This window comes from Thunnus albacares, chromosome 10, assembly GCF_914725855.1.
Source record: "Thunnus albacares chromosome 10, fThuAlb1.1, whole genome shotgun sequence".
In the NCBI taxonomy this organism is placed as follows: Eukaryota; Metazoa; Chordata; class Actinopteri; order Scombriformes; family Scombridae; genus Thunnus; species Thunnus albacares.
The window spans coordinates 4,559,340-4,587,185 of NC_058115.1; the positions used below are offsets into that span (position 1 = coordinate 4,559,340).

Consider the following 27,846-nt stretch of genomic DNA (forward strand, 5'->3'; position numbering starts at 1 on the left):
ATTGAATACATACAGAAAGTATACATAATTTAACAGGTTTCAAATGAACAAGCAAGACTGGCCCTGATTAAAATTTTAAACTTAGATGAATGCACTTGTGAAGATTATGCTTTATCTTTGTGGTATTCCAGTGTGGATATAAATAAAGCTTTTTTTCCATTCCCCAACAAGGAAGGCCTCCACTTCCTCCTCTTATATAAGAGAGGGTATTGGGCCATGTCTGCTTGACCATGAATGGGCCTTTGTGTTCACCAGTGAGTCTGTGGCATTGATTTAACACATGCCCGCGGTTCAAGAAGCGACTGCAAACGAATCGATGATATTTTCTTAAATGGGATTTATTGAAGGGATTAACTGACAGACATACCATAAGCAAATATTGAAATCACTATTTCCCTTTAAGGTTATTTCTTCTTGCAACAAAAGGCTTTCCTTGTCTTACATTCTTTCTCGCCAACTTAAGGATGTTTGCTTTCATTTACCATATTTATTTTGCATAGCAAAGTAATGTTGGGGAAAGAAAAAAAAAGAGAGTTTTTTTGTCTTCCATCAGAAAGTCCCAAACCCCTTCTGATCTGACTGTTACAGTAATTGAAGCATTTTCCGTTTTGACCCAGAGCTTGTTAAGCGCTCATCTGATAACCTTCAGGAGAAAGCCCGGCCTGCTGTGAGTGCATGAGAGCTTAACAGATAAAGGTTTCTGAATTGCTGATATGGATATTTTTGCACTGAAGCTGCTATTTTCTGTTGATAGTAATCAATACAATGGAGTATTTTCATGCTGAAAAGGGAACAATTAATTGTTTCTTTCATCAATTCTGTTGATGGGAAAACATCTAAAACAGCATGTAGAGCATAATGGGACATTACAAACAGGACTGATACTGCAGTTCTTTTAGGGCAAGCAGCTCTTTGCCTGCTTATGATTGTACTAGTATTGTGGAAATGCTTGGATCCCTTTAAAATTAAGTATATGAGAGATTATAATTTAGTCACTTGTATGACATGCAACCAATCATCATAAAAACCTCTAAATATATGATAATTTCAAAACATTTTAATTTCTTTCTTTTTCCCATAGTAGTGAAAGGGTATAGATTATCTTTGTAGTGTTAACTATGTCCATAATGTACTGTATTGTATAATACTCAACTCCTGGATGTGCAATAAATGATCCAATAACATTCTTGCTGACATCTCATCAGAGACCGCCGCTGCAGCCAACTCACAACCTTTTATTAACCTCTTTGTGACTGTATTTTACAACTTTTGTTAGGTACGGTTTATGTGTCTGTTTATTGTATATTGTATTTGCTTACATGCTAGGATGTATATTATGTCCTGCAGCCTGCATAATTAATGCTGGCATGCACTGTAGTTTTAATGAGAGTACTGTGAACTGCTTGATAAATGTAGCAAACTTGGCTTTGGATGAACCTTACAGCCAAAATACACCAGGCATGGATGCAGCGAGACACGTCTGTCGCAGCATGGACACAGCAGAGGGCGTCCATTATAATCAATTGAAGCTGCTACACTGACCATGGAGGCCGGGTGCACCCGTGCAGGCCTCATGCAGCTCATCCTTTCGCTCTCTCGTCTTTAACTTTCTCTATGTGTGGCTACGCGGCCCTCCAATAGGTTAAAAACTGCACATAACTGTGTAAAAAAATGAGTACAAACTGTTGAAAAAATGATTAAAATAAATACCTTATTTTACCAGAGGAAATGCAATGAAGAAGTACAACCTTGTGGGGTTTTCTTTATGTTGCACAATAAAATAAATCAATCAAATCAATGTGTATCCATAATCCTGGCTTCAAACTCAATATGCATGCAGTGATGGAGACAGAGTTTGTGTAGCAGATAGAAAAACCCTGCTCCGTCCCCCATCTACGTGACACGTCGTGTCTCTGCCTGGTGTATTTCAGCTGTTAATCTGGGTTTTAATAAACAATAGGTTGTCCTGAAACACAGTAAATTTTTTAGGATGATTTGACACTGGCAACACTGCTGAACATTAAAATGCCCCCAGCTTTTTTGCTATGCTGCTCCTAGCTGTATTTCAGCTTTGTTGTTCGTTGTTTAGCTGTACGTCCATATAGCTTCCTGCTCTTTAAACTGAGCGGAAATATGTTGAGAGTCACGAGAAACTGAAGTCAAATTCCGTGTATGTTTAAATGGTGATTCTGAAATGTCAGGGTTATCCTATGGTGTGTCGCAATTATAATTTTTAATCATAAGCATCATGTGATTAATTATAGACTAATTAATCACACGTAGCTGTGAAATGAGAAGCAGACAGACAGTTTCATGTTGCCTTGTTTAATTTGAGGCCTCTGTGTCTGTTCCAGTGTGCACTTGAGGCACAGCTTCCAATCTACATGAACATAGTCTTGTTACTGATGTGTTTGCCACATGCTTTTGTAGTGTAGGGTGACATTTCATATCATGAACCTTAGATACCTGGTGAGAACACAAGTCTTGAAAAAGTGCTAGCTGGCAAATTAGTGTGTTAGCTTGTTTGCCGATGAATTACCTCATCAGACTACTTGTATTTTGTATAAAATATTTACCTTTAGACAGGTTCTGATTTGGTAACCATAGTCTGAAAAATCACTACAACCTGCAGTGGGACCTTGTGTACAGTGTTTAAACCTTGTCAGGAAACAGCAGGACTCACAGCCATTCTTTATATATTGACAAGTGTGTCTGTGGGCTAGCCTGTGCAAGGACTCTGAGGATTCTTATCAAACTGTCTTAGTGAATCTCTTGTTATGCACATTTAACAACTCTTGGCCTGTTAAAATGAAGACACAGTGCAGCAAAGTTAATTCCTGCCAACATGCCTTACAAAATGGACGGACCTGTCATGATTACCAAATTTTTCATCAGGAGGAGGTCTACATAAAGGCCTTAGTGCTCAGTGTCTCCATAAAAATTCTGGGCATCTTTGTGAATTTGGCATCAGAAGCATGAGTAAGTAGCCCCTCAGAGCCTTAATTATATTTCAGAATTGAAATGTGGTCAGAATTAATATTGTGCTTTGTCGCAGAAAATTATGACTGATCTGGAGGCTTAAATGAGGATGGAATTGATAAATACTGTCTGTTGCAGTGAAATGAGTGCATGTCTGTTTTAAAATCAGATTTAAACGTATGATAGTTTGATGAATCACTGCTACTGCGTGTGAGCTTCTCATCATTTGTGAGTGCGAGTATTATACAGTATGCTATGGTTTGTACTGTAGACATCCATGTGTGTTTGTTGTTATGAATGTAATATTCATTTTTAGCTGCATCATTCAAGTGTGTGTGTTCACCCCCCTTACCCATGTGAGTCTTCACCCGCACGCCAGCACTTGCCATGCCTTGTTAGCCAAACTCATAAAGGCTGTCTTGGGACATTGGCTCTGGGTGTCACAGCTTCACACCTCAGAGGAGCACTAATGATTCCTCTGATTGAATTTAACAGCCCTCCTCAGACACAGTGCATGATCAGTGACAATATCTACGAGTGGAAGAGCAGAGGTCTTTTATTCATAGAGGGCAAAGGGACAGCGAGAAGAAGAGGGTGATGCGGGAAAAGAGAGAGGAAGGAAGATGAAGAAAATGAGGAAGCAGAGCATGAGGAGGAAAGTGGAATTTTGAACACTTTCAGGGTGAAGGGGACGGATATGTAGATGAAAGAAGAGTTTTATTCAATAGAGGGCAGGGGAAGTCAGAGAAAAGCAGGAAGAGATAGGCTAGAATAGTGGAGGTGTGGGACATACACACATATAAATCCTTAAATTCGCTGCTACAAAACAAGAATATAAATTATAATGAAGGTGGATTCAAAGACACATGCCAACTGTTCAGGTCTTATGTAATAAAACTAAAAGCTGTTAATTGGATTAGTTAGTTATGTATCGAGCCAAATAACAGATTATTGCCTGAGAAGATTTAGAGGTTGTGTCAAGAAATGTAATATAAAAGTCAGTATACATATACTACATTAAAGGAATACTTAACTTTTTAGGAAACACGCTTCTTAGCTTTCTTGCTGAAAGTTAAAAGACACGATTGATACCACTCTCATGTGTGTACAGTAAATATGTAGCTAACATCGGCAGCCGGTTAGCTTAGCTTAGCAGACTGGAAACAGGGGGAGACAGCTAGTTTAACTCTGTTAACACCTGTAAAACCACAGCTTGGCGTTTTTTTAAACTTTGGTTTTTTGTATGGATTAAACAAAGGAGATGTCAGTAGCTGATGTGAGCTTTAGAAGTGCTGGTAGGGGCATTTTTTTTTAACTTTCTGACAGAGCCAGGCTAGCTGATTCCCGAGTTTCCAGTCTTGTGCTAAGCTAAGCTAACTGGCTGCTGGTAGTAGCCTCTGTACAGACATGAGAGAGGAGTGGAGTATGTGGAGTCAAACTGTTGGAATTTTCTGGAGAAAAGTGTATAGAAATCAATGTGATATAGTTGAAAGCTCTGGAAAAAAGCGTGTAACTAGGTCTTGAGTTGGGATTGTGTTTTGAAACAACTATTTTCACCTTCAGGTGACAGCTACTGAGCTCACATAAAAGATAAAGTTAAAAGATAAATCTCCATGACCACTGCGAACACTCCATCTGCTGAAGAAGACCATGTGATATGGTTGAAAGTGTCAGAAAAAGATAGTAAGTGGACCTTGAGTTGGGATTGTTTTGTTAAAGTAAACTGACTGTCAGTGATTGTGTATGAAGTTTTTAAATTGCTTTTTTTTTTAATTATTATTTTTTGGCTTGGTGCTCATTTTTTGCAGCAAAGCTTGTTTTTAAAAAGTATCTGCAAACCAAACCCAAACCCAAGATAATGTCTCATGGTAAGGTGTTGTTCCACTTGGAGCCTCCAGAACAGCTTCAGTGCTCCTTGTCATAGATTCTCTAAGTGTGTGGAACTTTACCTGAGGGATGGACAGCATTCTTCCAAAAGATATTCCCTCATTTGGTGTTTTGATGATGATGGAGGAGAGTTCTGTCTAACGGCACATTGTCTCATAGGTGTTCACATGGGTTGAGATTTGGTGACTGTAAAGACCATTGCATATGACTCCAGACAAGAACCAGACAAGAACATTGATACTGGATGAAAACCCCGGTTAAGTTCAATGCAAATATTTTTCAAATTCCATGTTCCATCAATATCTGCTCATGGCAACTAGGGTATGGTGATGGTAATTGAAAGACTGTGGTTTTAATAAAACATTAATTGCGGGTCTGTAATGGAACATAAAGTCCAGTTTCCAAGTCCACCACCTAATTCAACATCCTTACTTTCTACATAAAGGCCACACTGCTTCCTGCATTGGCATTTAACATTGGCATTGGATGGAAATTGTGGGGTGTGGATTAGTCCAATATGGACATATGATTCACATCATTGGACTTTTAATCGACCCCTCTGCCGGTCATCTACATTTGTTATGTTCTTTGTTCTTTTTTTATTAGCCACTTGTCTGTATGTCACTTATTTTGAGAAGGGGAAGCAAACATAAGACTCCTCCTCTTCTTTTTTTCTTTTGTGTCAAATAAATACGGGACCAGTGGAAAGAGAGGCTGGAAAACCAGGTAAAAACATTGCTTAAGGGAAAAAGCTCCCCCTTTGGTTGAAGTAGAAAAGAAAAGCCGAGTCATCGCTGTGAGAGGAGAGGTAGAGGGCTTTGAATAAGAAGGAAAGTGGGGGATGGGGTTATTAGTAGAGGTCAAAGTTAATGGACAGCAGCTTTGGGTTCAGGGCTTTTACTATGCACAAGAGTCTCAGTGATGTAATACCAGCTTTTCTCCATTCATCAACTCACAGCAGGAATACAGCCTCCTCTAGGTGCAGGGAATTGAACCACAAAGCCACTAGGCTATGCATGACATATTATAATTAGAAGGAAAAAAGACCCAAGAGCAGGAAAATGACAACGTTGAAGAGAAGGAAAATCATGCCCCTTGTTGCTCTTTAACTATATAAGAATGTTTGATTTGAGTGGCTGAAATGATGGATCATTTTTCCAAGGTTAAGTGAAACATGTGGTCATATCCTGAGCCCCAGATTGCTGACCGCTCTATAAACGCTGTGTAAACTCAGAGATGGCCTGTCATGCGGCACACCGCTTCAAGGTAAATATACCAGCTGCGGCTGTGCCCTCCTGTTTCATTCATCAGCGCCGTGTCGTGTTACATGTAAGCCGAGAAATAAATCTGCACCTCTGCAAGTCGCTCATCCTGATAGACGGATGACCTTTTTTTTCTCTGCGAGAGATGGATACTGCAGAAGAAGACCGGAGTCCAGGCTGTGCCCTCTCGCTTCATTCATCCACACATGTTGTGCTCTTCCACGTGAGCTGAGAATTAGATCTGCACCAATCCTGGAAGACCCGGTGAATTGTTTTTTTGTCCTTTCATTTAGCAGATGAGACAGTCAGATGCAGAGGCGGAGGGAGAGCAAAGCTTGCTTGCAACACATTAAACTCTGGTATTGCTCTTGTACTTCATTCAACAAAACATGCTCTGTGTACCCACAGGAGCTGAGAAATAGCCTGTTGGTCAATGCCCTCAGGATACTGACAGGATGTTGGAACACTGTGTTTTTTTTTTTTTCTTTTTGGAATGAAAATCAAAAAGCTTGTGTGATTACTGGACGAGCTGTACAGAATTTACCATCATTATCATCTTAATCACTGTAAAAGTCATCTGCCTGCCATAATTCATTCCTTTCCACATCATTCATTATTCACTGTCCTCACAAGTTACTGCATAAAACAGTCCCCTGGAGTTTAGGCTGCCTCTCATTGTTGCAGTGTTTCTGCAGTGTTTGCATTCACACTATGAATGTTTGGAGCATTTTTTTTCCTTGGATTTTAGCGTTGATCAGCTTTGACTATGTATGTGACATCCTGTGTGTGTTCAGCCATGGTGGCTTTTAAATTCTTCTACAGGGAAATATGCCTCAAACACTGGCAGTCAAATGAATAAATAAATGCGCAACTGATGGACGATGGAAACAGAAACATTCCTGTTCACTGTAATGTTGCATATTACCAATTAAATTGTACAGACCTTGAGATTGAAACCATGACATTCCTGTAAATGGACGATTGAATGAGACACTTAACCGTGATGTAAGTGTGGTTGGTCCATCAGCTCCCAGCAGTTATGACTGTAAGTAAATAAGAAGTCAGCAATCCCTAACTGACCTCTCTGCATCTCTCTATTAACAAAAATTAGAAACAATGTCTGTCTACTGTCTAGTGTCTGTCTCGACTGTCTGTTGACTAACAGCTTGTCTTTTTGCGACAAGAAACCTGTGTTTTTCCATATTTTGACTTGTATTTGATAGTTTTGCCATTGAGACAGCAATGTGATGTCTCCTCCTAATTTGCGGGCATCATAGAGTTTCAAGTCAAGTGGACATAATAACTGTATTTTCTCCGGAAAAAGAGAAAATCATTTCTGTTGCAATGAACACTATCAAATGGAACCAGAATCATTTGATGGTGTAATGAAGTGTAGTGTACATGTGATTTACTAACGACAAAAATGGATTTAGTCTTAAGTTACTCTTTAAATTGTGTGTCATTATAACAAAAGACATTCATATGTTGTTACACTAATTTAAAAAAATCAGCCAAAGTCTAAAGAGAAGACATTCTAGCCCATTAATATATAGAAATTCTATGCATGCATGTGTTTCGGAGCGTGTTGTGTAATAATAGCAGAATCTCACCATGTCCCATCCTAAGTCATTGTCATTTGTTCTGACATGGGCTACAAATGCCTTGTCGGTATCCTTTGCTTATTATAAGATATGAAAGTGACATGTTATAATGTCATACCAGCTTAAAAATGAATTCTTGTCCTAGCAAGTTAAAGCTGATGTTGGTATCGAGAGAAATGTTTTTCGTTACAAGTAATGCTATGTTGCAATGTGCAGAAATGTCATTCTACCATGGAAGTAAGTTGCTATAATGAGATGTTATAGCAATCATTTCTTTCTCATGGTTGCAGCAACCTTCTGACATATCTCACAAATGTGTCATTCATATTTTCCTGAAGTGCAAACCTTTATGACTCACACGGTGACATTTTAAGCACAAAGGTTCAAATTCAGTCCAAGTCAGCCCTCTGGGCATTTAACATGTCATTCCTACTACCTATGTTTCTGCCAATTTCTGCTGCTCATTATAACCATCGTTATTTATTTTTCATTTGAGGCTATATATTAGGGATGAGCAGAGGGCCCAGTATTTGTATTTGTATCTGTATTTGTTGAGGCAGCAAAATTATTTGTATTTGTATTTGTATTTAAATGAAAGTGGAAAGAGGCTTAAAAATACTGTTTTTGTTTTTATTACGCTTTTAATTTTAGAAAATTAAAATAAGTGTTCATGAAGCTTGATCATGAAGCGTGTGTCAGCTTTATCTCTGGGGAACACTCCCAACTCTGGGAGTGATGTCCAAATTAGGAAATATGCGTCATGTAGCAGGTGGATGTGACTCCCCTCATTGAGACCTGCTGATAGATATAACAGCGGAGCAGAGGAGAGAGACTGAGATAACGATGTAACCGACCTGCACTCTGGTATTTGACATGGTTTATTTTTCTTCCTGAAAACAAATAATTTTTGAAATATTTGTATGAAACAAATATTCATAAAAAAAAAAAAACACTATTTGTGCTTTGCCAAATAATGTATTTGTATTCAGGCACACCCCTACTATATATGTGAAAAGACTTTTTCTTTTTTTTTTGGCCAAATCGTTGTAGTTTCATTCAGAGGACATGTTGCTAAATTTACTACTTGAGCCATTGTAGTGACAGTGTAATGATAGTTATAATCATGATACTATCATGCTAGTCATAACAAATACTGTCAAAACAGATCATTTTTCTTGCAAGATAATGTCCAAAAGGCCTGTAAAGACATTAAATGATGTCAGAAACATCAGCATCCTTAGTTGAAATGTATGACTCCGTGTTTTCATGAGTCTGAGCCTCGTACAAGTCACTATGACGCTCCATTCTGTGTCCATCCATCCTGAACTAGGCCTGCCCTGCTTCCTCTCAGATCCAACTAATGTCCCCGCTCACTTCTGTTCCCCTCCATTTCTTCCCCATCTTCATCCTGTCTCGCGTCTCTCTAACCTCTCCCGCGCCGCTGTGGTTCTCTACATTAAGATCAATGTGTGTCGGCTGAGGGGGAACGTCCGCCGGGGTCGCGAGCTGCTCTGCTTAACCTTCCGTTAGCAGTCGCGTGGTGTGTACGCCGCTCCATCACACACACACACACACACACACACACCTGCAGGCACGTACAGATAGAGACACACACACGCACACACCGGTGTACAATCATGTGTGCGCTCTGTGACATGCAGACAGTGTGTGTGTTCAAAGATTTAATCTCACACACACACAAACTGAATCACAGAGGCAGGCAGAAAGGTTACATTGATCTTAGTCATGGGTGAGATTGCAAAAGCCTTCATCCCTCATCTCTATCTCTCTCCGCCTCATTCTCTCTCTCTCTCTCTCTCTCTCTCTCCCTCTGTGTGTTCATCCCTCGCTCGCCTGTGCTTCCTATTCCCCCTTTTCTTTACCTCCCACCACCGTCCGTCACTCTCTCCCCTCCTCCGTCAGCTGCTTCTACCCCTTCATCTCTGTCCTCGCACTTTCTCTTTCATATTCTTCTCCCTCTGTCTTTTCCTCCTTCATCCTCCTCCTCCTCTCTGAGTGCTGGTAATATTCGCTATAAATCATGACCACCCTGACATACACACAAACACACACTCTCCAAGACAGCAGGCTGCACACACATACTCTCACACACACACACACACACACACACTGCGACAGCCAGCTGTACATTGCGGCGCCTTGCTTACGTTGTTAACGATGCATTAACTATGCATTGGCTCTTTTCATGTTTTCTGATGGGGGTGTGTGTGTGTGTGTGTGAGCGGTAAGGATCTGAATGATTTAGCTGTGCAGTCAAATAGCTGCATTAGTCATCAGCGTACACACGTGCACACACACACACGCATGCACGCACACACGCACGCACGCACACACACACACACACGCCCACACACGGAAGGCAAACACATACTGAGATAATCATCACATCTTCTGAGACAACACTGAAGTTCCTCTTATAATAACTTGCCACTATTCAACCAGGCCATTGAGTTGGAAGCAGACAGATCTTTGTGATGAGATTCTTGGCTGCAGAACGTGATCAGGGTTCTGATTCTTTTTCCACTCCTAAAGCAAGAAAGCTTTTTTTTAAAAAATGTGATTTGGCTGGCATTTAGCAGGCTTTGCAAGAGGGGCTGTTCCCACTGATGTCATGGTGAATAAAGAGGAGGTTAAAGTATGAGTTCTTGGATTTCATTGATTTGCAAGGCAATCATGCAGTAATGTTTGATTTGAATAATTTACTCAGTTTCATGTCTTTTTATGTGATTTTCTCCTGCGCACAGTTGACCTCACTGTTCCTTTGAATTCCTAAAAAATACATGTGGAAGAAATATTCAGATCCTTTACTTTTGTTAAAGTAGAAAACAACACATTCAATTGCTCAATAACAAGATGAAGTCCTACATTTCAAGTTTTTATGAGGGGAAATTTCAGTTTATGACAACACAGGTCTTATTTTTGTCGTTTTTGCCGTCATTTCTATCTGTTTTTATAATATTGCACTTACTTACTGAGATCTTGCCCTGACTATTTCTTTGTGCAGGGCATTTGATGTGTGCTGCAGGTGTGAACTGGTGTGAGTCATATATGACCCTGCGCTACAGGTGTGTGCCGCACAGGTTGTATTAAAGTGAAATTAACCATTATACCATCCTTCACAGTGAGACTATGCAACTTTTGCTGGGCAGCAACCACTATGGCCACAAGTGAACCTGACTGAGAGTGAAGGGAATGGGAGCACAAGCAGGAAACACCTGTCTCCTGACTGTCTCCTGACTATGACATACAGTAGCCCATGTTATGTTAACCACTGAAATGTTTATCTGTGCTATGGTTAAGAATAGTAAGGAGTCAAAAAGTCAACAAACTCACAGTTTTGTGGGTTACACAGCAATATCTAATGTTAACAGTTGCTAACATTCTTGCTAATTTCTTGCTAACAGTCTTAGCGACTGTAGCTGGATTGAGCACGCTAGAGTGCATTTCATTTCTCATGAATTCAATTTTTCATTTGAAGAATTAATATGTTATTTCTTCTTTCAAAAGTTACACAGTCTCATTTTCAAGAAAAATAAAGAAGTGGTAACAGAAAAGTATTAAAGGTAAATGTACTTTCTTTGCAGAACAGCTCATATCATATGCGTCTTTCACACATAGTTCCCAGTAATTTGTGGGATAACCTTTCAAGTGCGGCTAGTGATTTTTCACACATGCAGCTACATTCAGGAACATTTCCATCTTGCAGCTTTTCACACATGCCATGACAATGCTGGAATAAATGAGGCAAGGGACAGTACATGCATAACTTATGGATGCCAACCGCCATAAAACTCAACAGAAGAAGAAAAAGATTGGGCAAGGCCGAATGTACATGTATGCGGCAGAAGACGTCTTGTATTATTTTCAGTTTCCAGCCATTCTTGAAAAAAGGAGCTTGTTCGCAAACAAAAGAACTTATATTGCTTGTTAGTTATAAAATCATCTGCAAAAGCATTGGCAAGGCTACCGTAAACAAGTCGCGGATTCAAAGATGTCATCAGCGGAGTCAAAGACGTCATCAGAGGAGTCTTGTGATTGGCTCACTCGTGTCACATGAAAGCATCTTTCATCAGACGGACATAGCCCTTTATGTGCTTGTCCCTGCAATGTTACAACACAGCCGTACTGACATTTTCCCTGAAATGTTATTAGGTCTTGAGGTGGGAAATTGGCGGTACAGATTTCCCTGAATATTGATCCCTGCTCCCATTCATACATGACCCCATGAAAGAAATGTGTGTAGATTTGTGTCTCATACTACAAATTAGTATATGATGTTGTTTCTTAAAAACACTATAATGAGCACATTTCATTTTTACTACCGAATTACATAACCCTTTCAAAGAAATGCTCTAGGAACAGTTACACAACAGTTACTTTTAGGAAAAATAGAGAGAAAACCTAATATGCTACAGTTGTTGTCTGACACACAAAGTACAGGTGCTGTATTTAGTATATTCTGTCAGTTAAATAATTGTCAAGAGTCTAACTTATTAAGAATTTTTGCAAATTAACAACCACATATGTGCCCATGTATATTTATTTTTTTCTTATAATTTGTACCAATTTGCACCACACTCCTTGTAAAATGTCCTAAAAATATACTTGCAAATTACTCAAAAATTTCCAGGAAATTAGAATAAAATGAAGGGACCTGTAAAATAAAATGTAACATATGAAGTAAATATAACTATAGCTGTCAAATGTAAATGTAGAAATTACAATTTTCACCCCTGAAATATAGTGGAGTAGAAGTAAAAAGTAGCATAAAATCAAAATACATACTGTAAGTACTGCATGGGTAAATGCACTTACTATAGTTACTTTCCATCATTGTAGAAATAGAGCTTCAGGCAAAAGATTGTGTCACTCATTCATTCTCATTCCTCTCTCTCTCTCTCTTTCTCTCCCCTGTTTCTCCCCCTCATGCATCAGCTGATTAGGGGCGTTACTCTTAGTTATCAAATCAGATTCCACCATCATGTCTATCTACCAATCACATCTTAGCTGTCAAACTTTAAATCTGTTCCCTTCTCTGTCGCTGTCAGCTGTCATTTCCGTGCAATCGTTGCAACCCTCCTCCACCCCGTCTACCTCCATGCCTGTGATCCAGAAGCCCGCTCCTTTTTGCTCTCAACCCCATTCTCCTCCACTTCATCACTTCGGCACCAGATCCGAGATCACCAGAAGCCCGCTCCTCTTCCACCATAAAGATCTCAGCGTCCCCTTTATTCCTCACCACCACCAGTGTCTAGACTCCATTGGGGGGAATATCCTATTCTACTCTCACCTTCACTTCCCCTTTTATATATGATGACATCCCGATGGAGTCTAATCACCAAAGACTTCTCACTTTCATCTATCATGCATGTTTAATAAATAATATTCACCTCAAAAACTGAAGTCTCTCCTGATTGAAATATCACCAGTGTCTTTTCATCTAAATTCCAGAGAGAAATGGAGTCACACTTTTTTTCATCATCTGCCTCAGACCTGTTTTAGTTTTTCTTGCAGAACTGTTCCTAATATATTTTTGAGTGGTATTGATTTGAATAACTTGCTCTAACTTGTATAAAAGAGTTTGAACCCATGCCAGTGCACTGACCCTCGATCTCTGTCTCCCTAAATTATGTTTTGCAACAGAGAGGCCTTTAATGTGTATTTGAGGAGCAGCAATAATTCAGAAAAATAAAAAGATTTCAGTTTGAGAGCAGGGTAATGAAATGTCCTGCAGTGAGGCATGTGACAGTGATTAACCAGCAGTGTCAAAGGTGCTTGGTCATACCATACATTAAAGGCAAATGCATAGGCGCACTGCAGCCAATCAGAATCCAGTTGTTCTCATGGTCATTGCCCCAGAAATGACCTCCATGGGTATATGAAGGATTTTTTCATTCATAGCTTCTCCTTATAGCATGACCTTAATGTCTGTTTCAATCGCATCACATTACAGTAGCTCTCAGTTACGGTCGCCAAAATGCATTCAGCTGTGCATCAATATATGACATGATGCCCGCAGTGAGAGGATGAAGTCCTCTGGCAGAGGAGTGAAAGCTGGCCTGCAGAGGTCCCTTGCATGCCAGCTTTCACGCACACACACACATGCTCACGCACACATGTTTGTTTTACTGTAATTGTGAGGATTTTGTGTTGACTACATTCCCTGAGGCGAACCTTAACCCTCACCTTTACTGAATGCTGCATTACATATAAAGCCATAAGTCAGAAATCTCCTGCAACTGAGTTGTTTTTACAGCTTCCTGTGGTTAGTTTTGGGAAAATAGCCTGAAGGGAAACATGGATGCCTGCAGTGATTTATGCTGTTTTATCATCTCTCAAAGGTATGTTTGAAACTCATAGGAGCAGATAGATTGCTTTTCTCCTTTGAAATATAACCTAGAAATACTGTTTCATGTCAGTAATTACTCTGAGGGCATTGTTGTATAGCAGCAGAGTGGGCTTCAGTTTCACAGTGAAACATACTTTTCACCTTCACTGCAATATAGATAATGACAGAGATTGCTTTTCTCCAACAACTGAACAATTAGTCAGCATAAAAGTGGGAGTACAACTTTACATTTCAATTTTAAAAGGATAGTTCAGATTTTATTTTGTTATTGGATGGACAGTTATGAAGAAGATTGGACTAGTAATATAATACAGCTCCAGCTGGGAGTCATGTGTTCACAGCCAACGAGCAGCTTGTCAGATCAGTGAATGTGGCCAAACCATTTTAAGCTGATACACAAAATTGTTTCTCCTTATTTCATTCATTTACTATCTTGTATAAAGTCCATTTTGGGGAAAATGTAATGGCCCCTGGATTATGTTTTATATCATCAGACAAAATGTTCAGATGGAGCTTTTTTTGCCAAATGATCACATTCATCTACAAAATGTTCAGTGTCAATATCTTCAGTGTTCATTACATCAAAGTGTGTTTCCAGGTGTTGGGGAGTACTACTGTGTATGTGAAAAAAAAATATTTAAAAGTTTTGCGGCTCCAGATGGAGCTGTGTGATAGCTGATAAATTGCCTCAAGTGATGTCAAATTTGAAAATGAAAACAATCTGGAGACATGGAGTTAGAAAGAAATGAGGTTACAAGACCTCTGTAGTCCATTTCTCATCATCAATGCTAAATTGATGGAGTACTACAATCTATCTGAATATCAGATCTACCCTTGAAAGGTGGTTCTGAAAAGTTTTAAGCTTGAGACTTCATGGAGGACAGCGGCTGTTGTCAGCTTGGATTTACAGCAGTTAGTTATGTGAGACCTGCATGCTCATAACAGCAGAAGTGAAGCAAAGAGTGTCCACCTGTCCAGAATGTGATCTAACGTCCAACTCTTGATGGAAGATGACAGAATGTTGTTGACTTTGATGTAAAATGGGTAAACAGAGGAGAGAGATGGATCAGTTTCGGTTTTGCTTTGTACAGGGTGTTAGTATTGCCACTCAGAACAAGACTTAAAATTAAACCCTGGAGCATAATATACTTCTTTTCATTGATCCATAGATTCAGTATGTTCAAAACATTCATGGTCTCTCCAGAACACACCTACAGTACATATAATAATCCTCATAGCTCTGAAGCTTAGCAGGAAATAGCGTATTAAACGATTTGTTGGTGAAACAATAACTGCTTATTGATTCAGAACGTAGAGATCAGTGGTAGATTAGTATGAGATGTTCCTTTTGATACCTTTTTTCAGACTCTGGGTCACCATTGGAATCCATTGCAACTGCTATGAAACCAGGCCTCAATTCCCATCATGTGACTGCATGTTGTATACTATTGTAATCACTAGACCCATGGTCCTCACTGGCCTTCAACCTCCTCTTCAAGTCGTTACAGTCTCCGAATTCCAATACAGAGGACGTGATCTTGGTATCCTCAGTGGTAGCTACGGCGCTACTTGCAACACAAATGTTGTTACCATTCACAACACAGTACAAAGACACAATTTTCTTTTCTGTGCTACTGTCTTAGATACTCGGATCTACTTTGTTTTGCCCCAGTACGCATTAGAGCTCAGTCACATATCACGCTACCTATCAGCTAAGTGAAGGAGAGCGCGCAGCTGGACTACAACACCAGGCTCCTGTGCATACACACAAGTCAAGTATAGAGCAGGGGAAAAGAGAGGCTTTATAGCAAATCATTCAAGAACATTGCACACACACATACACACACACACACACATGCCTTGTTAACCTCCATATATCACCTCAGTCTGACAAAATCCCTCACTTATTACACCTCCTGTTTACACTTCCTGTCTTTAGCTGTGGGGGATTGTGGGTGTTGTATTGAAATATTGACTTGAAATATTCCCACAGGTCTGGCTTGCACAGACTCGTTGTCAAAAGTATTAAATGTCACACACTTCAGCAGCCCACACACACACTCACACACACGTAAACACAGATACGACGCACTAATACACACTGCGTCACGTTGTCAAAGAGACTTGAAGAATAAAACTGCATACAGGTGTGTTCATTCAGCTGAACAGCTAGTCTAATGCCTGGACGCACACACACACACACTGACACACACTCATTAATGCAGAAAAGAAAAACACACACACACATATAAACAGCATGACCCTCTGGAGCCTGTAGGGATCTTTCCTACATTTCAAAATCACTAAACTGTACCCAGCCTTTCTCTGCCTCTGTGTGTGTGTGTGTGTGTGTGTGTGTGTGTGTGTGGTCTCTGTGTGTGTGTGCTTGTGAATAAACATGAACTATGCCGTGAGCATTTCTCCAAGAGGCCTTAACTCTTCCCTCCTTGGAGAGAAAGGCCCTTAACCAGCCCTATCTGATAACTGGCTATTGATTTAGTCTCACACAAACACACACTTCAGCACTGACTGGCCCTTCCCACAGCTACACACACACACACACACACACACACACACACACACACACACTCCGAGTGCTGGCATGTCAACAGACTGCAGCAGCTAGACTGGGCAGCAGACTGCACATTCCCCGGGAATGAAAGGCAGCTAATTAGGAAGGAAATTAAATGGAGAGATTCAATGATAGAATCCAAATAGAGTTCAGCTGAGCGGCACAGAAAGAAAAATAGAGCCACTGAAAGTGTGTGTGAGGCACCTCTCCTCCCTCCTTGTCTGTCTTTCTTCTCTTTTTCTCTCTCCTCTTGAGCATGTAGTTAATGTTAATAATGTTAATGTCCCTGGAATCTTTTTATACCCTCCAAAATACATGAGAAGTCCTGAAAAATGGTTATTACGGGGAAATGAGATGGAGAGATGTTTTGATGGACTCTAAACAGAGCTCAGTTGAGATGTGGGTGGCAGAAATGAGCTGAGAAATCCCTTCTCTCTTACCTAAATCCATCCTTCCTGTCACCTTTAGTTTCTCACCTTCCATTCTTTCTTCCCTTGCTGTTTTTCCTCTTTCCCCAAATTACAATATTAATCCCCCCACCCCTCCATCCCCTTTATTTCTTGTATCAATGTGCATTGTAGATGATTGGATTGTTTTCAGACAGAGCAAAAACATCCAATCTGGGTGTAAATGGGCTCAAAATGAACTCCAGATCTGCATGTAAACTATCTCCGGAAATGATTTTGTTCACATTCACAGCAAAGTGTGAATGCAGGTCCATGTTTGTGTTATAGAGCTGTGTAAATGGAAATACGCACAGAAAAATAATGGTTCATTGAAGTGATGCTATAGAAGAACCATTTTTGGTTCAACAAAGAACATTTGGGTGTAGGGTTATTTAAAGAATCATTTCTTTGTATGGTTCTTTAAAGAACCCTGGAATAAGGGAAACCATAAATTGTTCCCTAAAGAAGTTTTGCAAAAATAGGTTCTTTAAGGACCATTTTCAAGAAAGTTCTTCGTGGACCCAACTGGTTCAGTAAAGAACCCCTTTTAAAAGGTTTTCTACAATATGAATGATTATTTGAGGATTTCAAATTAAAATATTACATGTAGGGTGAAAATGAATGAATGGACATGGCTGTTAGTGTTAGTTTAGTTTACTGATATTTCTATAAAAATCAAGGCATTTCAATTACGGCATAACATTTGAAGTGCAATACTGTTACTGTTAAAAGTACACATTTACATACATACATATGAACATACCTGCATACAAAAACTGAATTCAAGTTCAATTTTCTGTATCTCAGAACCACATATGTGAACAAGTTAAAAAGGTAAAAAATTCTGAGTAAAACCTGTATTAACAGCATTACCAGGCAATTGTACACATACATCATGTACGCAGATATGCAAAGGCTGATTACAGCTTGAAAAGGTGACCCATCTACAATAAGAATAAATCTCATACAATGTATTGAACAAGTGAAGAGAAGAAAAATGTCAGCTTCAGATAAGCTTCAGAAGAGCACTGTGATGATGGACTTCATAGCCATGAACCTGCAAAATTATTCATTTTAGGGGGAACATAAAAATGCATAAAGCATCTGGCTGCTTCCCAAAAAATATTGAATATATTTCCCATATGCTGTACAGCTGTTTGACACACTGGCAGTCAGAGTATCAAGCTTCAAGATAAAAGGCCTCTAAAATTAACAAAATTAACTCTTTATGTCCACAGGAAATGGCTGGCTGATGTTCTCGTTGTAGGTGATCACAGAGAGCAGGACGGGCCAGAATGGAAGTCCAAATGCAATTGTCTCCCTCCCTCCTCTCGGTTTCTCTCTCTCACCAATTACAAACATGAAAAATTTGTTGTGCTTTATGTGCTGAGACAAAGTGAAATCAAATCAAATCAAATGGATCATTAAAAATTAATTTTAAGTCAACTGTTAATGAATACAACCATTTATATACATTCACAAGTGAATATGATGCTTCAGAGGCACAAGCCAGTCCCGCACAAATAGACCCGGCACGTAAAGATAGCAGAGCAGAGAAAAGAGCTGAACAGCCCAGTGAACATAAACACACCAGCTAGAATGGCAGCCATTCGTCTCCAGCAGCTGTGACAGAGCTGGATCCTGTGAACACTGGGGGTAAGAGACTACAGTCATTCTAGCAGCTGTGAGTGGCACAGAAGTACTTAAAGCTAAATGGTACAGACAGCATGCTAACATGCTCAAAATTACAGTGTTTATTTTCTGTTAAGCAGTTATATTTGCCATGTTCCCCAACACATGCTAACATTTGCTTATTAGCTCTTAATACAAGGTACAGATGAGGCTACTGGGAATGTCAGTTTTGCAGGTATTTGGTCATAAACCAAAGTATATGTCAAATTAAAAGTTTGACCAGGTGATGGGACTACATGAAAAGTGAGAGGACCACCATGACTATTACAATTCATCCTGAGGGGAACATGAATGTCTGAACCAAATTTCTTAACAATCCATTTCATAAATGTTGAGACATTTCACTCAAAACCCTAAATGTGAACCTTATGGTGGTGCCAGTTGAAAAGTCAGGGATTCACCAAAGTCTGTAGTATTCATCCTCTGGAGAACATAAATAGTTGTTGAGATGTTTTAGTTTGGACTAAAGTAGTGGACCAACTGGCCGGCAGACATGTCCATCCCAACAGCTGTTCTGCTAGCATGGCTAAAAATGTTTTCCTCAACTCACTTGGATATTCAGTGTTTTAGACATGAGTAAGACCGTAGTCTGAAAGAAATGTCCAACACTCTAATGTCCATAATCCTTTTGTAACCATCCATCTGGACGTTAACCTCACTGCAGTCTCACAGGGGCTTGCAGTCACTGCTGTTCAGAAGGGTTGTGGGCTCACTGGAACCTGAAACAACACAGTTGAGACTCTGTTAGGATTGTGATTTAAATATCTATTATTGATTATGGTATGGTGGAATCCAGTTAGGTTTATTAGTACAATAATCAGGTTTTCCAAATAAACTGTGAAATCTATGTAAAATAAATGGGTAGATAGGTCAAATTAATTAAGATAAGACATTTAAGTTCCCTTAAAAAAAAAACATGGAACATGGAAAACATGGAAACAACAAATGAAAAGGCAAACCATCCTACGAGAAGCAAAATTAGAAGAGTGATACATTCATCACAACCATGATATTAATATCAGTGTGCTACCTCAAGTCATGATGTGCTATTGCATTTATGTATTACTGTTGTCCCCCAGCACATGACTGAATATTCAGTACCTTGTGGTAGAAGAAATCATCAACCTAAAATTCCATTCAAAACTTTCATTAAGATGAGTTAATGAATGAACAATATTGTTGGCAATGAAATATATGAAAACATTTTAAAAGTCAGACATTGTTAAAGAGCACTGCATGCAAACATAATTTGACAGAGCAACATACAGTCTATATGGGAATGCTGTTTAACAATAATAATTGAATTGATGAAGGCTCAAATGAAGGCTGTTTCAGATAACAAAGACACTTCATTTATTGCTCCTTTTTTTTTTTTTTAGCAAACCTTCATGTTACATTCTGGAGAACTGAGTGCCGGAAAATGCTCACCTAAAATGGTAAAGGCTCACTTAAGAGGCTTGCTGGCTGCCCTTAAATCAAATTCCTGCAGACAAATGGAAACTTTGCCAGGTTGTTGTATCTTTATCTGTCAAGAAAAAATAAATTATACATTAATGTCTTGTAAATTATGACAGCAATTAATATGAGGGCTGCAGCTAATGGTTATTTTCTTCATAGATTTATCTGTCAGTTATTTTTTGATTAATCACTTAATTGTTTAGCTTTTAAATGTCAGAATGTAGCAAAATAAATTAATTAATTAATGAAAGAATTAATTTAGAAATGCTCATTGCAAGTTTCCAGAGCCAGATATGACATCTTCAAATGTCCAAACCTCAATTTACAATGATCAAAATGTTTTTTGACTGTTGTATGTATAATCCTTAATAAGCTATTGTATAGGAGAAAGTCGACAAATATGTTATTTTTACTCAATAACCACTTTTTAACAGAGGAATTAAGCTTTTTCTCAAGGACCACTCTTGACATGCAGTGTTGAACTATTAAAAAATATTTAAACTAATTTCATTTAGACTGTTTATTTACAGTATCATGGCTTTACATAATGTGTAACATCATCTGTCAGGTACCATAAAATTTCATGTTTATCTATACTAAATGCACCATCACCAGTGTTAAATGCTTTGTTGTATTCCATGCCACTGAAAATACAGACACTATGCTTATGTGAGCACTGGTTTGTGAGCTGACCAGGAGGATTTTCTACTCTGAAACATGGATGTATTATAAGAACTGGATATGGCACGGCCACTCAGTCTTGCAGCTGATTTTTTCCCAGTGACCACTTGCGGTATTGCAGCAAAAAATCCCCCCTGTGGCCCAAAAAGCATTTTCCCCATAGACCACTAAAACTGTTGATATATACATATATAAATATATATATGGGCATATTTAGTGGGCCGCACAACACAGAAGCATATCCAGAAGATAGAAACATTGTTGGCAAATGGGCCAGGCGAGCAATTCTTATTGGACTGAATAGGCATCATTTTCATCTGGTATCCAGCTCTTAAAAACATCCATGCTCTGAAGAGGTTATCTGGCAGCAAATGAAATGACAGCATTTTTCATGATTCATGTTGATCCTTGTAGAGACTTGTAGAATCAATGCCGAGGCTGTGGAACATCATTCTTCCAAAAGATATTCCCTCATTTGGTGTTTTGCTGATGGTGGTGTAGAGTGCTGTCTAACACATCAGTCCAAAATCTCCCATAGGTGTTCAGTTGGGTTGAGATCTGGGGTCCGTTTCACAAAGCAGGTTTAGTGAAAACTCAGAGTCTGTTAACCCTGAAATGAGGGAAACTCTGAGTTTTCCGTTTCAAAAAGGGAGGTAACTCAAACCAGAGAAAGAGGGATAACTCTAGCCTGTTTCACAGAGAGGGGTAACTTAAGCTCTCGGTCAGTTACCGTAGTAACAGACTCTATGAACCTAACCTGGTCGGGACCAGGTTTTTCTCAATGAACCTCAAGTTTCTCTCAGTCTCCGCCCTCTTTCAGAGCCACACACTCCATTTGATTTCCTCATTCATTCAGTCAGCAGGCGAGTTTTGGCGTAGTCTAGTTCTGCCGTCTGTCATTTAAAAACATCATTAAAAAAAATCAAAGTCAGTATATTAGAAGTCCATTAGGCACAGTAAGTAGCGACTTTTTCACTAACATGGCATGTCCTTTTGATAACGATCCCGTGGATGAAGGTGCAGCATTACTGCGCAGAGAATTAAATATTCGTTGAGAGATGGTTATCAGACCGCGCATAGATGTTCTAGCATTTCCAGACAATTATCTTTTTGAGCGGTCACAGTCCATCATCTACATACAAAACCTAATCCGTCCTTACATTTGCAACGTTACTAATCGTAATCAATTCTCTCACATCCCAGCAGATATTGTGTGTTGCGCTGCGTTTCTTTGCAAACGGAAGTTTTTTGTACAATGTCGGAGCCAGCCACTGGCCTTCCTAAATTCTGGCTTAGGGCCAGCTCCTCTGCCTCCGTTAGAGGTGGCGGTGCTGGACCACCACCCGTTTTACGGACATCTGCCTTCTTTCTGTTGGCTGAGTAGAAGTCTGTGTTAGTTTAAATAGGATTAATTATTTAACAGAACGTGATGTAGATGAGAAGACATTTATGTGTGTGAAACCAGCATTATGTTGGGGATAAAACAAGTGCACAGTCAAACAGCCACTTAATATTTACTTTACAATGTAAAAATGATCAAAATGAGGTTCCCCCATGAGATTATGTCGAGGTCTCACCTGTTTGAACAATGTTTTTATATTTTATCCTAAACTGCTGCCAAGTGCGCTTCTCCCTCGCGGGATTGGACCTAAATGAAATAAATTAATAGGCGACCAATCAAGCAGTTTTCCTCTGTAATATTATTGTGATTGCAAAGGACCACATTTAAACTTACGCATTGACCCGAGCAGCGATGTTCTCCCACGCCGTCTCCCTCTCTTTTGCAGCTGCAGCGGTGTTGCACTTCTTTTTGAAAACGTGTTGAAACTCGCCGTATTATCGCATTAAGATTTCTAATTCTGGTGGGGCGAAAAACGCAGCCCTCCTCTTCCCCGTTGCCATGGTGACTCGTTGAATCGGGGCTCCATTGATGCTGGCTTTTTATAGTTGTGGTGCACGCGCTTAACTCCAGGTGAAACTACTCCGAGTTGAATAAACTGACTCAAATCAGCTGTTCTGGAACCGGAAACTCAGAGTTTCCTATCTCAGAGTAGATCAACTCAGAGTTCAGGATTAGACTCAGAGTTTGTTGAACCTGCTTTGTGAAACGGACCCCTGGTGACTGTGAAGGTCATAGCATATGATTCACATCATTTTTATACTCATCAAACCATCCAGTGACCCCTCGTGCTCTATGAATTGGGGCATTGTCATCCGGGAGGAAACCACTCCCATCCGGATAGAAATGTTTCATCATAGGATAAAGGTGATCACTCAGAAAAACTTTGTATTGATTTGCAGTGACTCTTCCCTCTAAGGGGACAAGTGGACCCAAACCATGCCAGCAAAATGCCCCCCACAGCATAACCACCACCATATCCCCTCACTGTAGGGGTCAAGCATTCAGACCTGTACCAGTTTTTCCTTTAATTTGTCACCAATCTGTATATTTGTGTTATGATGTTATACATTTAAAAAAGCTTTAATGGTTACCTCAAGTCCCTTGGTGATGTTCTTTTATTCACACATTGTTGAAATGCCTAAATTAATAATTGATTAGGTGAAACTGTGTGATTGACTTTCTCATGTGGATTTTGTTGCAACATTAAATCACCCATAAGTGCGGTTGTTTATTATTATTATTATGGATCATCATTGTCTATTTGAGGTATTTAGGCTACTTTGCTGATTTAAATAACATGGATTATCTTATTATGTGATGAATGTGGTTTTATAATAATATCACACCGCCCTTCTAATAATCATTTCAGTGTCATTTTAGACTGAACTATACTGACGGCCATGCAAAGTGATGAGTGTTCTTAAAGATACTTAGGTTATGAAACAAAAGGACCAAAACACAGCTGATGACTAAAAAAGTTAATTTAATGACTTTAGACATTTCTATGTGAAGACAGTGCCTTAATACAATGACAGAGTACGGTTCTAGTGTTAATGGATGTTGACTCTGGCACTATGTCTCCATAGCTGAACCTAATGTAGAGCACTGATTGCCACAACATGCTAGTTAGCTGCTAACTGTTGAAACACTAGCACAGCCTCAAGTCCGACACTGACTAACGTTATCAGAAAGAGAAAAAGCTACAAACGTTACAGTGAAAATATTTATGTCACCTCACTGCTTCAGGCACCAGTGCCACTAAAATCACATAGGCTAGGTGAAAAGAGAGCTGATTAGGGATACTGATGACTGTCACTTGCTGTCACAGAGAGACATTTTCCCAGAGTTATAGTTCAAGAGGGGCGCTCGTTTTCTGTGTGCAGACCTTCTGGGCAGTCATTAGGGGCGCCTTAACATTACTTTAGGCCTTTGGGCTATGCACATTTTGGAGCCCCCCCACCCCCCACTCACCCTCAAGACAAAGCTAGGTTACATCAGCCAAGTAGGCCTGTGTGGGTGCACAGTGGCAACATGAGAGGATCAGTCTTCTCAATTAAATCGGCAATATTCAGCACAATGGTCAATGGATAGCAACAAATAGTAAATCTTGTGCCCTCCTGATCAGTAAAGAGAATATAAAACTCACCAAAATAAGACAATATGTCAACAATAAGTCAAGACAAAGCTAGGTTATCAGCCAAGTAGGCCTGTGTGCACAGCGGCAACATGAAAAGATCTTTTCAATTAAAAACCTGCAAACATCACAAGTAAAGAACCGGTTTAAAAAGAGGATATTGTCTTACCTTCAGAAGTGCTTTCTTCTGGTCTTCTTCACTGCAAACTCCTTGATTGTGTCTTTTAAAATCCACGGCCTGAACTAATTTTAACAAAGGAAAGTTTAGACAAAGATCACTCTCCACTTGCGTTGGTGACTGGAATGGTAAGGAAAAGGCGTAGAGTTATAATACATCCATGATTAGGGACATGGGTGTTTAACACCGTCTACAATTTTCTTCGCCTCAAAAGTTTGAGCAGTTCAACTGCTGATGTTTTTACCCCATTGCGCACAAACTCCTGATATTGATTGATTGATATTTTTTGTTTTTGTCCGTTAGTAGCCAACCACCTCAGATTATAACTATGTTTTTTATTTTTTTTAAAAAAAAAATTTATTTATTTTATTTTATGCCATCATGTACCATCAAATAACTCTAATAAGAATAAAGAACCTTTTCAAACTACAAAGAACTAAGAACTATTCACTAAATTAAAAGGTTCTTTATTTGGTCATGGTTCTTTGTAGAACTACTAAGAACCATTTAAGAACCATTATGTTTCTGAGTGTAGAGCAGATCAAACAAGCTGCAGGCGGCGGGACGATGCAGGATAGAAGTGCTGAGTTGTTAGTTGATTTAGATGGAAATAGTTTGATAGGAAGTGATGCATGAGTTGATTTAGCACTCTAGTGAGGGAGAAGGAAGAAGAAATTGGAGTTTAATTTGTATACAAGAGATGCATTTTAATGCTATGTGTAGATGTGATCTGCCTAAACTCAATTCCGATGTGAAATGCTTGTTTATGCCTGAAAATGGTAACGCAAAAATCTGTGTGCATAGATTAATAAACCGAGAGCATAGACTAATAAACATACATCCCATTTAGCAATCTGCACACAGATTGATAAACTGTAAAGTGAGACAAAGTTGTTTGGAACAGCTCAGTTAGACTGTGTTTATGAGAACGACAAGACTTCTGATATGGACCTCTGACCTACAGAACAGTGGGGGTGGTTGGGGTCATATAGTGTTGTTTCAAATAGAACGCAGCCATTTTCTCCTGATTAGACATTCTTCGCTTTGAATTTTTCGCATCTTGTCTGACATTATTAACCCGATCTTCATCAAACTTGCTACAGGGCCTAATTGGATGAGCCTGAATAAAGGTCACAAGTTTGTTTTTGTGACATTCCATACCATTTTTCTTCAACTGATAATAGTATGTGTAACAAAATTATCACAGCTCAAAGGGCCACTTATTATCTTTTCAGAGATTTCAACAGCAGACTGTGAGATGCAGTTGAAAGTTCCAAACACTGCATTACATTATTTATTTTCTTATTAACAGAATTGTAATTCATCGCTTTTACTATCAATGTCACATGCATTTTCCAGAAGCTGTGCTACAAAATTTCCACTAAAGCATGTGCTCAGTTTAGCAATCTGTACACAGTTTAGTAATCCACTTTTGCAATTTATTAATCTGATTGTAAAGATCGCTAGATTGCCACATCAATATTGTTTTCTACAGTAAGCAACCCTGTCTCCTAAAAATTGCATTTCTAGAGTACTAAATGGTTTGCTGTTTGGATTTTGGATCATTTTCCCAGTCTGTACAAAATGCAGGAGTTTGACACCAGAGACCGGGGGTTTACATCTAGCATGTGTTTTGCTTTAGGCTACAAAAACTAGTTGATTTAAGTTAGGGAAAGATTGTGGTTATGAAGTAAGTGTGTCTCGTGCTTCAAGCCAATGTTGACTTTTCCAATATTTAACCAAGACCTTGATCTTTCCCTAAAATTAACCCAGTGCTGTGAGTGCCTCAACATAACCATGAAGAGGTTCTTTTTGATTTAGTTAATTTTGCTTTAGTTTGAATACTTTAGTTTAAATGACAGACTTAGGAGAAATATAATGGCAATGAACATTTTGCAGATACTGTATATTCAGGATGAACATTTTGTGAATTTGCAAATGTTCATTGAAAACATTTCTTTATTATGTTAATAAAAAATGCAATCAGGGTTGCATCACGGTTCTTCCAAAACATATTTGCTGGTAGCAATTCGTAAAATATAAATGTACGTTTTTTAGGGGACAGGGCTACCATTTGACACCTCAAAGCTATAAAGAATAAATGACAAACAGGAGAGAAGAGAGGAAGGAAGGTCATCAAGACAGATGCGAGGAAGAATCACTGTGAGGTGGGAAAAAGAGTTTGCAATAAACAAAAGCAACTAAACAAATGAACAAATCAGCTCACTGCTTCCCAAAAGGCTTGTGTGTTACCATGAAAAACTGTGATTGAGTGTTGAAAGAGAGGAAGTTTCTTCACATTGTGCTGAGCCATTCAGTGAAACAGCAAACAATCAACACTGGATCCCATAAAAGTATTCAGTCATCCATTCACTCATTTATTATCTGTACAGCCTCCAACCATAAAATAACTATTGACTGGCTCATATCGTATTAGCTGATGCGACTCTATATGCTGGAGGTGAATGTAGAGGGGATTGGTTTAGCGTTTTATTGTGCTTTCATGTTATGGCTTTTTATGGCTTTACTGTGATAATATGGTTATTGTGAGTTTTAAAATGTGCTTTTACTGTAAACCTTGTCCCTTAACTACATTTAAGAACCTTACAGGACTGGTCTGAATGGGAAGAAAATTAATTAAAGCCCCTTCTTTGCTTCCCTTTACTTTCCTTTCTACTTTGCTCCTTGCCACTCCTTCTTTATTCCTTCCATCCTCCATTCTTCTTCTTTTCATCTCAAACTCATAATTAATCTTGTATTTGCAAATAGTCCATGCCAGTCACAGTAATAATTCTATTAAAGCTGTACTTTATGAAAAATGGCTTTAGTAGCGATATGAAAATCACAGTGACAAATGTTTTATTTTATTTCACTCTGTAGCCTCAGGATTGAGCTGCAGTTAAATCAGTCGGATTTAAAGTGCCACTGTTCATTAATTCTATGACGCCATGCTTCCTTTCTTCCCCTGTTCACCCAGCTCTTCTTTCATCATCTCTTCTTTTTCCTTAACTGCTTCATTAATTTCTTTCTCATGTCTGTAGTTTCTTTCATTTTGGCCTGACTGTGGTCCCTGAGTTCCTCCCTTTTCATTTTTGTTGTACAGCGTTTGGTTGTAATATGATTAGTATTTTTAGTTTTTGCTACCTCTCTTTTCTTCCTATCTGCCATCAGCACTACTTTTCCT

At 39.1% G+C, this 27,846-nt stretch overlaps 1 long non-coding RNA gene across 1 annotated transcript; it reads right to left on the reverse strand.

Annotated features, from left to right (window-relative positions):
* Window positions 1-18,889: 18,889 nt before the first annotated feature.
* On the reverse strand, window positions 18,890-21,428 carry LOC122990452. The gene is made up of 2 exons (XR_006405363.1): window positions 20,238-21,428; window positions 18,890-19,528 (listed from the first exon to the last, which is right to left on the reverse strand). It is a non-coding gene; the product is annotated as an uncharacterized LOC122990452 (long non-coding RNA).
* Window positions 21,429-27,846: the final 6,418 nt, after the last annotated feature.